Source organism: Calonectris borealis, chromosome 3 (genome assembly GCF_964195595.1).
Source record: "Calonectris borealis chromosome 3, bCalBor7.hap1.2, whole genome shotgun sequence".
NCBI classification, from domain to species: Eukaryota; Metazoa; Chordata; class Aves; order Procellariiformes; family Procellariidae; genus Calonectris; species Calonectris borealis.
The window spans coordinates 34,795,883-34,805,873 of NC_134314.1; the positions used below are offsets into that span (position 1 = coordinate 34,795,883).

General features: G+C 42.5%; 1 long non-coding RNA gene across 1 annotated transcript; it reads right to left on the reverse strand.

The window, feature by feature from the left end:
* Window positions 1-5,403: 5,403 nt before the first annotated feature.
* On the reverse strand, window positions 5,404-7,515 carry LOC142081331 (uncharacterized). Its single transcript, XR_012673308.1, has 4 exons — window positions 7,450-7,515; window positions 6,787-6,953; window positions 6,469-6,649; window positions 5,404-5,957 (listed from the first exon to the last, which is right to left on the reverse strand). It is a non-coding gene; the product is annotated as an uncharacterized LOC142081331 (long non-coding RNA).
* Between the last annotated feature and the right edge of the window lie 2,476 nt (window positions 7,516-9,991).

Sequence of the window (9,991 nt, forward strand, 5' to 3'; positions counted from 1 at the left end):
TTACGGTACAGCTTCAAGGGAGCCAGACACCTTGGGCACAGAGGGGTGCAAGCGAAGCCCAGAGCTGCTGTAGGCTTGTGAACCCTGACGCTTTTCCCTGGGGTGAAAATGAACACCTTTGGCCCTGGGGAGTAAACCTTTTGAAAAATAGACTTGTACGTTACTTATGACATTTCACTTGTATTCACCAACTTTTGTTTTTCTTCCGAAGTTGCTAGTCTCATCATGCACCCCAAAGGGTGCATCACCCCTCAGGTCCCTCCGAAGCTCGGGCTCCCGCCTCCCCACGGTGCCTATGCTCTCCACGTGGGCTGGCTGTTCCCACCACCGCGCCATAACTCCCCGATGGCACCAGCACCCTTTGAAAAAGCCACCAAGCTGTAGGCCTGATTTCACTCTCGAGCTCAGTAGGTGAGGCTGATCTTGTGAGAGAGTAGGAGGCACATCAAGCTGAGGATGCAGCTGATCAGAAAATGTTTGACATTTTGTTTTGGTCCAAATGTTCTCTTATTAAGAACATGCTTCCCTTTTGACTAGTAATTGAGATTGCTCCTCTTTAATATTAATCACTTGGCAAAGAATTTGCACAATTCATTTTCTTAACCACGTTTTTAAAAATGCCATTAGAGCCAGCTATGCTTTGATCCCATATCACAGAGGGCTGTGATGAGGAGTTTCAGGTGTTGCTTAGAGGTGTGTGCAGCTGAGCGCTTTCATACTGTACTTAAAAAGGAGGTGTTTATAAAGTCCTGGCAAAACGACTGAATGTCCCTCCTCCAGATTCTGTGAAAAAATAATTAGATAATATTGTAGATCTCAGGTTCATAGCCACGGCTGTCTGCGCTGCCTCCCAGCCATCTAACATGGCAATTTTCTCTGACAGTAGCTGATACATCCGATACATCAGTGGTACCTTGCCTTCCTCTGGGTGCTGTCACCTCCACCCTGCATCAGCCAATGCCTGCAAAGGACAGCTGGGATGAAATGGGTTTTCTAGCCCCGTGAATAAGGGTTATATAGTTGTCTTATTCTCAAAAAATCCAATTTGCACAATCCTAAATTCTCTCATTATCTACCCAGATGCCCACCCCAGCCTGAACTCTCAGCCTCTCTAAGGGAGGACAAGGAATTTAACTTCTGAATCATAGCATTTTGTTAAAAATACATTAACATTAAAAGTTGCTATTCTGACAGTCATATTAAAAAACTGTATAGTACTTGAGCTCTGTCTATATTTGGCTTCTGCTTCAATGCAGGAGCTGTCCTTTCCCAAAGAATAAGGTTAGGAAGGGACGTGCAGCAGCTTTGCAAACCAGTGAGCCTCTTGAAGAGGCTTATTAGTGTTTTGATTGAAAGGATGCAGTGTTTGGTGTTCAAAAGATAAACTTAAGGTTAAAAAAAAAAAAAAAGAGGATATTAAAGAAACTCTGCATAGCAGCAATTCTGAGTAATTAATCACTACATTTGCCTCAATGCTCAATAGCTATTTGTGCCCATAGAAGTCACGGGGGATAGGTAAAACCTTCAGAGGCACAAAGGTCGTTCCAAAGTGGCATTTCATGGGTGATGCTTGTATGTTTGATTACTACAATTATGAGTCAGTGGGGATAGGTACCACCCAGCCCCCGTGCTGCGGATGGGCACCCCCAGTGCGGTGCCACCACCAACCGGTGCAGCTCGCCGTTGACGGTCAGGCTGGCACCATGGTGTGAAGGTGCAGCCTTTGTGGTGAAGGCCGGGGACCACGTCCCTCCTCTCCTGGGATGCTCCCTGTGGTTTTGCTGGAGGCAGGTCCCAAAACCCGACTGGGTCTCCTCTGAGGCCAGGGGAGCTGCAGCTGCAGTGGTGTTTGTGGCTTCCTTCCCTCTCCAGCTCCTGCTTCTGTGTGATTGAGAAGCTCTTTTTCTCTTTCCGCAGGAACAGCCGTGGGTGAAAAGGGAGGTCAAAGGGGTGACGTCTGCCCTGCCCCGACCTGTGGACCCCAGGTGGACCTCAGCTGCCACGGCCGCACACGTCTGGCCACCCTGGGTGGCAGCTGGCTGGACTGACAAGCTATGTCGTAAACAACAAGTAATTTAAAATAATTTTAAAGGAAATAGTTCGTATTCTGTAAGACTTTCAAAACTCTGTACTACTTATGAAAGACCCTACATTTCCCTTTATGCTCTTCTGTATCCTTAGGCTGTGCTTGTCCAGCCTCTCCTACGCCATTTCATCTGCCCCGCGGTGGTACCAGCCTGGGCTGTAGCGCCCAGAAAAACGGCAGCGGAGGCCTCAAAGTCTCTTGTAAAAAAACCCCGCTGTCACTAGATCTGAAAATCATAAGCATTTTCAAAATGATGAGAATTAGGAGATTTGTAAGTAATTGCCTCGGAACTTAGATGGTATTTCTGTTTTTTAATTCAGCTACCATTTTCCTCATTGCAAAATGAATGTAATTTAAGTTATGCTATTTTATTTAATTTTAAGAATACAACATCCATTAGAAAGTACATTATAAAGTATGTTTTGCCAGAAACATCTCCAATATTACAGTGAATAATCCTGTTACATCCTTCTATGATTTATAGTGGGTTTTTTCCTTGTCTTTAACTTTCCAACATTTCCCAGTAAAAGATGGTAGCATCAGGCTAAAAAGCTCCATAAAGATTTATGCACCTGGATAAAGAGAACCCCTTTCATAATTTCTAGTTCGACTCCCATGTGTATTACTTTTTTCTGGAATTGTTTGCAATTTGGCTCAAGTTTCTTGAAAAACATGAAAGTAGCACTGCAAAAAAAATAGTCCTCTGAATGGAAAATATGAGAACGAAAAGATCCCCTGAATTGAGGGGAAAAAAAGACTGTAGGAACAGTGGATTATAGGTGTCGGCTCTTGGATCTTCTTTCTAATTCCGGTTTGACTCCCTGTATAGCTTTAGTCGAGTTAAATAATCCTCTTTCACTCCTTCATTCGGGATCGGCAAGGATAATAGCCTTTTCCTGCTTTGCAGGGCTTTTGAAAGAGATACATGAATAGACTAACAAGGAAGTGCAACGCCAAATTAGTAGAAGTATAATATGTAGCAGCTAATGTTTTACGAGTAGGGAAAACACTGTACCTCACTGCATATCATTTGGACTGTGGCTGTATTGTAGGTATTTTCCCTTTTAAATCTGTCACTGGAAACTTCAGAGGACCGGCATAGGAACAGGGTATTAAAAATGCGATGCAGATCTAACTCTTCATTCAGTATGAATGTGGAAAAAAGGTATAATAGAAGAACCAACAATGAAGGGAAACTTCTTTTTTCTAATTGAAATATTGCACGTATTCAGCATTTCCTGTTGTGTAAATACATAAACAGAGGGATTTATTAAATAAAAAGGCATGGCAATTTTGTAAGCCTTTGCCACCAGCACTATAAGGAATCTCCATACTCTGACAATTGACTTTAATTCTTTAGCTTCGTCATACACAAATGTTTAAATCATTGGTAGTCTGTAAAAGGTATACTTTCCCTGATAATATAAGTCAGCAGAAGCTAAAAGCCTTTCCTGGGATTAAAGTAGGGTTCACCAGTTTTTTCACTAAGACGCAGCTTAATAAAAAACAATCGTAGAGGACATACCTCCTTGGCTTTGCAGACACGTACACAGGACTGCTTCTCCCATTCCCCAGCACAGCCCTCCCCCTCTCTGGTCCAAGCAAATGGAGAAATAATCTTATTCTATTTTTAGCTTCCTTTAATGAGATTTATCGGACAGACAGGCGATGGAAGCTCAGCAGCCTCGAAGCCGCAGGTATGCTGGTGCTCTGTGTCGGGTCTCCCTCAAGGCCTATAGATCTCATGTTGAGAGCTGCTGAATTGTCCCGGCGAGGAGCGGGATGGCTTCTGGGTGGTAGCTCCAGCACGATACTTGAACTTTCTTAGCTGTGCATTTAGGTGACAGCTAACATACTTAGTGAGCTCTTGTATTTTGTCAAGCTCTCCACTTGTGGCTGCCTCCTGTACTCAGAGGCTCGTCTCACACCTTTCTTGATGCTGAGATTTGGTCATTACATGGTGGTAAACGAACGCAATGAATTTCTGGAACAATCTGGGTCAAGGATCCTGGAGAGCCTGCTGGTCTTTGCCACCCACGCGCTCCCCGTTGGGGAGTGACCACGCGCTCCCCAGGAGACCTGGGGCGGCAGTGCCAGCAGTGAGCTCTCCTCCTAATTAATTGTAGCTATACTGCAATCTGTTAAGGAGCTGTGTGATGGCAACTGAACAATGATAACTGGCACCCACTGGTGCCAGATCATAAAAAGCTGAATTACATGTTTGGTTGTCCTAGTATTGGGGGGGAGGGGGGGAAAAATACCATATGTTGTTTTTAATCTTTTTAGAGTTGTTTTATGTCCCTCTAGCACAAAAATATTTTTTTAGGAGTACTTTCCTTTGCAGAATTTCTTTGTGACAAATTATTTCCCTTTTTCCCTTTCAGCCTGAATGCACACTATGCAGTACCACATTAGATACTATTTTCTTGTTCTAAGTATTGTTGTTTAGTAAGTTTCAGAATTCAAAAAAAAAAAGTCAAGGAAATTATATTTTACATGATACCTAGGAAACTTACAGAAGGAGCTCAATCTTCCTTTAAAAAACATTTAAGAAAAAAATTGGAGAGTTGAAGTATTCCCTTGACCAGGAGTGTTCAAAACCTGCCTGGGGAAGGACCATGAGAAGAGGCTGTCTGGCCACCAAAAATTGTCTCTGGAGGCAATTCAACGCTGAGATTTTGCAGTGTGCGTGCGCGGGAGGCACCTGGATGGTTACGTGAGCACAGAGGCAGGTACCGAGGGGCCTTGTATACACATGCGCCTTCTAAGTTACCTCCACATACTAAACAAAGAAAAAAAAAATCACATTTTTATTTTTTATATTGAGATTTTATTGGCCATTATGAACAAATATGGTGGTCAGCTGATAGTCATAATCAGATCTTGCTCACAGTTAGTTTTATTAGATTGGGGAGCATGGCAGGGGGGACCACCTCAGGAAGCCACACAGCTGGTAATTATTATGTATCCTTTTTATCTGGATTTAAGAAACAGTGCCTGTTTATTTCTCAAGTTAATGCACATGAAAGAGAGAAGACAAGACCAAGATCTTGCAGATATTAAAGTGGAAAAAAAAATGCTGAGCAGCCACAGTTTTTGCAAGCAGTGCACACTGGAAAAGCAATAAAACGACCAACATGAGCATATATCCCTGCTGCAGAGGTTTCCATCTTAGTGAGGGCAAGTTTATCCATAAATTGCAGCGAGCAGAATATTGCTGCTGAATGGGAACCACAAAAAGAAAGAAAACACACAGGAAAGATGAGAATAAATGGTTTGAATGCCAACATTTCATTTTTTCAGGAAGAAAACCCTGACCAGCAGGGTTAGGGTTAGCTCTCTGGATCTCAGGCACCAAGAGGGGTCCCTTCATTTCTTTGCAGAGGCCCTTCAGCGAGCAGGGCCCTGTGAGAGCTGCGTGGCCTCCAAAGCAAAGGGGGCCGGGCCCCCACAAGTTGTGCTGTGGAGCTGGGGGGATTTCCAAGGACCTCCAATGCACCTTCCCTTGGCTGCCAGGGCAGGAAGGGATGCTGCTCGTGCGAGCATCCGCCTCTGCACCCTCCATTCTACCAGACCACTGGTTAGAAAATCTCTGTCAAAACTGTTTTGAAGTTAAATTTCGAGTTTTCTTTTCACAAAACAGCACTTGCTTTTGGTGGAAAATTTATATTTTTTTCTCTTCCCTCTAAAGACTGAACAGTAAAGGCCAAAACATTTTGGCCAGATGTGTGCAAAAAATTTATTTGGCACTGTTGCGAATGGCTTGTGGGAGTCACTGTTTGGCTGTCTCGCACCTCTGCTCTCCTCACTAAGCCTCCGGATGACGATATCTCCTGATATGCACTGTGGCAAGTGTGCTGGTCTGGCGTCTCTGCAAAGGAGAGAGAGCGCGTGGGGGAAGAGCCTGGCCCCAGGAGCAAACAGCCGAGACCCCCTCTGCAGCAACACCTTTGAGTCATATGGGCACCTTTGGTACAGGCAAAAGTCAAAGTTTCAGGTTCAGATTTTCCTTTAAAATGATAAAAATTGTATTTAGGAAAAACAAAGCCCCTTTCCAAGCAGCTCTAGTTAAAACACTTTTTTACCTTTGCTAGGAGGAGGAGGACGGTGAAAGAATCATCTTATCTCCATCAGCTCATAGCAATGCTCTTGTCTGGTGCCCTAAAGCTCATTCTCTCCTATCATCTCCTACACTTGCCTTTGCTATAGACCTTCAAAGGCAGCAGCAAGGTAGCAGACTTTTGATTTTTCACATGCTGAGATGAAGACAATTCATCTTCTATTCCCTAGCAACTATCTATATAAACAACTACCAGATGAGCAGTAAAACTAGGTTTGAGAACCACAAGCAAATCAACATTGTAAATAAATTGTTTTCTTACCTGTAGTGGTGTAAGAGAAGCAAAAGGAGAGTTAAATCCAAGTGGAGATCACTGTTTTTTCCTTCCATGAAATGCACGTATGTAGCAGCGTAGAGCACTAAGTCCAGCCATCTTTTCCCAGCAGCACTCACCAGTTTTCCCAGTTGCAGCTTCTTCACATTGCCATTTCCCAAAGCTTTTCCTGTAAAATTAAACAAGCTTAGGTATTTCACGAATGCAGAAATACTGCAGATTTTAACTAATTTTAATTTGTTTATAGTTGCTCCCATTGTCTGTGCTCCCACTTTCCACGTTGGCTTCTCAGCTCACCCAGCTCACCTCTTGGCCATGGTGCTGCCGCACCATCGATGCCAACCTCGCAAGCGCTTCCACTCATCTGGCTCAGAGCTCTTTGGGGAAATTGCCTTTTGTCCTCCTATGTCATGACCTGAAGGTCTACCCAGCCTGCGGGTGTGTAGAGATCATGACTGTGGGTTTGTAGGATTCTGTAATGCACAAGGACAAGGAGGCTTTATCCTCTAAATTTCTCTGCTTTATTACAGATTACCACAAATACCACAAAAATCACCAACAGCAAGTATACCTATGATTAATAAAGGGAATATATGTCTCTCAAGCTATTACAAATTACTATCAGTAATTCATAGTATGGCAGCAATCAATAATAGTAACAATCAATAGTATAGCAGCTATCAATAGTATAGCAACAATCAACTATAGCAATATCATCAGTATTATAGCAACAACCAAGTGTATACTATTACAGGTTACTACGAAGTTATCACTAGTGAAGCAACTTATTGACAATATAACAGCAGATATACTTATGATAGATTACTTATATGAATATATAATGTCAGTAGTAAGCAAATTCGACAGATCTCAGAAGGGGCTAAACCATTCCAAAAGTGGGAGGACAAACCAAACCGTCCCCAGAAGGGGGCAAAATGGGGACCAATAACGTAACAGAGAGCGTCTCACTTTAGAGATGCTCTGTATCACGGAGGCTGGAGTCAGCCAGGCATCCCCAGTGAGGGTCCAACATCTTGTGGACCTCGTGGAAAGTTCGTGTGGAGAATTGAACCTGTTTAGGGAATGAAAAGTACGTGCAGCACAGGAAGTTCTCAGAGAGACAGCAGCTCCATTTTGGATAAAAAATAAGTAATTTTTATACCACAGAGACATAAGAGAGCATAGGACACCATCACTTTGAGCAGCCAATAGATGCTGTTAGTTGCTGGTTTTCACCTGGGGCAGCCAATACGTGATGATGTTTTCTGTTCTTTCAGACCAATGTTTATTTTCCCAGACTGTTTTCCTCTTCTTGCAGTTAGAACAGCCAATGGCAGCTACCGATCCACACTTTCTCAGTATGTTTTTCCTTTTTCCCAGACTATTTTTCACCTTTTCAGACAATAAGTTGCTGTTACAGTTCCTTGTTTTTGCAGTTATCGATGGTATCCCTGGGTGTCTCCAGTTTCTAGGTACCCAGCTGTACTTCAAAGATGCCAGCTTCTCAAGGATGCTTCTGGTTCCCAGGCCTGGTTCCCAGGCTCGCGGTTCCCAGGCTGGCAGGCATTTCCCCTGTCAGTATTTTTCCAGCAGATATTTTCTTCTGTTAAGTAATTTTCCCCTTCTAACCAGGCCGCCTTTATGGCTGCTCCCATCATCTCACCAACCAGTGTCACTGCTCGGTGGCCACCACGTTAAGTCTGCAAGCTGCTAGGCTTGTCTACGGAAGGGAAAATAATTATTTTGGCAGTTGGCTTGTCTATGAGGGTGAAGGGGTGTTATTTGTCAATTTGTTTTTGTTTTAAGCCAAAAACAATTAAGCAGGATCTAGCTTGAACCAGAGGAAAATGCTCTGAGGGTTTCTGGGAGGGTCTGAATGCTAAATGCTGTCTGTGCACAGGTTGCAAAAACAGGTGAGCTGAGATCTGTTGTTGTGGGGTTTTTTTTCCTCTATCAGAATGTAGGTTCTGAAATTTTTTTGCTTTATATTTTAGCCAAAATGGTGCGTAGGAAGAAAATTACATAAAAGATGTTTTTGCCTACATTTTCCAGTTACCCCTTTTCAAAAAGAAGCTGCTTTTTTTCTCTAATCTGACTTTTAGTGAAAAAAAATCCCTAAAAGTAGAAGCCCCAGGCTAGACTGTTTTGCATGATATGAGAATGGAGAGTAAGACTCCCAGCTTGGGCCTGCTTCAGTCCCCGAAAGGGAAAGAGATGGGACTGTGTATCTGGTCTTCTCCATCTTGCCATTGCAGATGATGTGGACACAAGCAGAAATGGCACAGATTTTTTAGGATATTTAGACCTTGCTCCTACCTGAAAGGTCCAAATAATTTAGAAGGCCCTTATAAAAAGGGATACAGATGCTAGGTTCTCATTGACAGGCCATGGGTGTTTTAAAATCTCTTAGGACCATCAATGAGCCTTGCACCATGAGAAAAGCGATACTTAAAATACTTAATGAGGCTGACTCATTGTGAGGTTGGAAGTGATTGATGTCTTTGACAGCTACATCTACCTCTGGGCAAGGTCTGGGGACCTGCAAAAACACAGAGCACAAAGAAGCATAAGGCCAACGTATGACGGAGACCAGAGATTTTACTATTACCTTATAAGAGAAATCTGAGCATAAAATTGAATGTCTGATGATGATCATAAAAAATATAGCTTTTACCTAGTCTGCTAGGTAGGGATTTGTATTTATGAATTTTTATTGTGTTTATACCATTTTTTTCTCCTTCACTCATTTATCTGTTCTCCACTAGGTTTCCTCTTCTTCAACAGCATTTGACTAGATGCTCTATCATGAGAGAAAAGTGCGAAGAAATATTAACAAAACTGAATCTAAAATATATGTTTTATGATTGTTCTTACGTTATAGTACAGATTAATTATATCTCAGTTGTTCCAAAATCTGGCTTTCATAGCAAATATTGTTATCAAGAGCTGAGTATTTCTTTGAGACAATTCTACTGAAATCAGTGTCATTCGCAGATGCAGGACTGAAATCCATGGCTTAGCTTTCTTCTGTTACCTCAGTAACAGTCTTCTATGTTTGACAGTATGCTTTTTCCAACTGCCTATACAGAAAGTGACCAAAAGGTAGGGCTAATATGAAAAAATGATCGCTATCTTTAAAAACCCCCACATTTCATTTCCACTAAACATCTTGTTAGAGGAAGACGAGATGACAAATCAGCAACATGGAGGTAGGAAAGCCAGGCTCTGCAAGGATCAGCTAAATTCTTCCCATGCTGCATCAAATATCTGAGAAAAAAATACTGCAGCATGAAAAAATAGTAAATCTACTTCTGCTTCTCATTCAGAAAATATACTCAGTGTTTCCCTTCTGATGGTTGTCAGCTGGATAATGCTACTGGATAATTGAATTTATAGCTTTGGAAAAAAATCAGATGTATTTAGAGACAGTAGGATTCCATTTCAGAAGGCAAACAAACAAACCAACATTTATACAAGCAGCAGGATGCCTCATAAGACTCCTTTCAGTGAC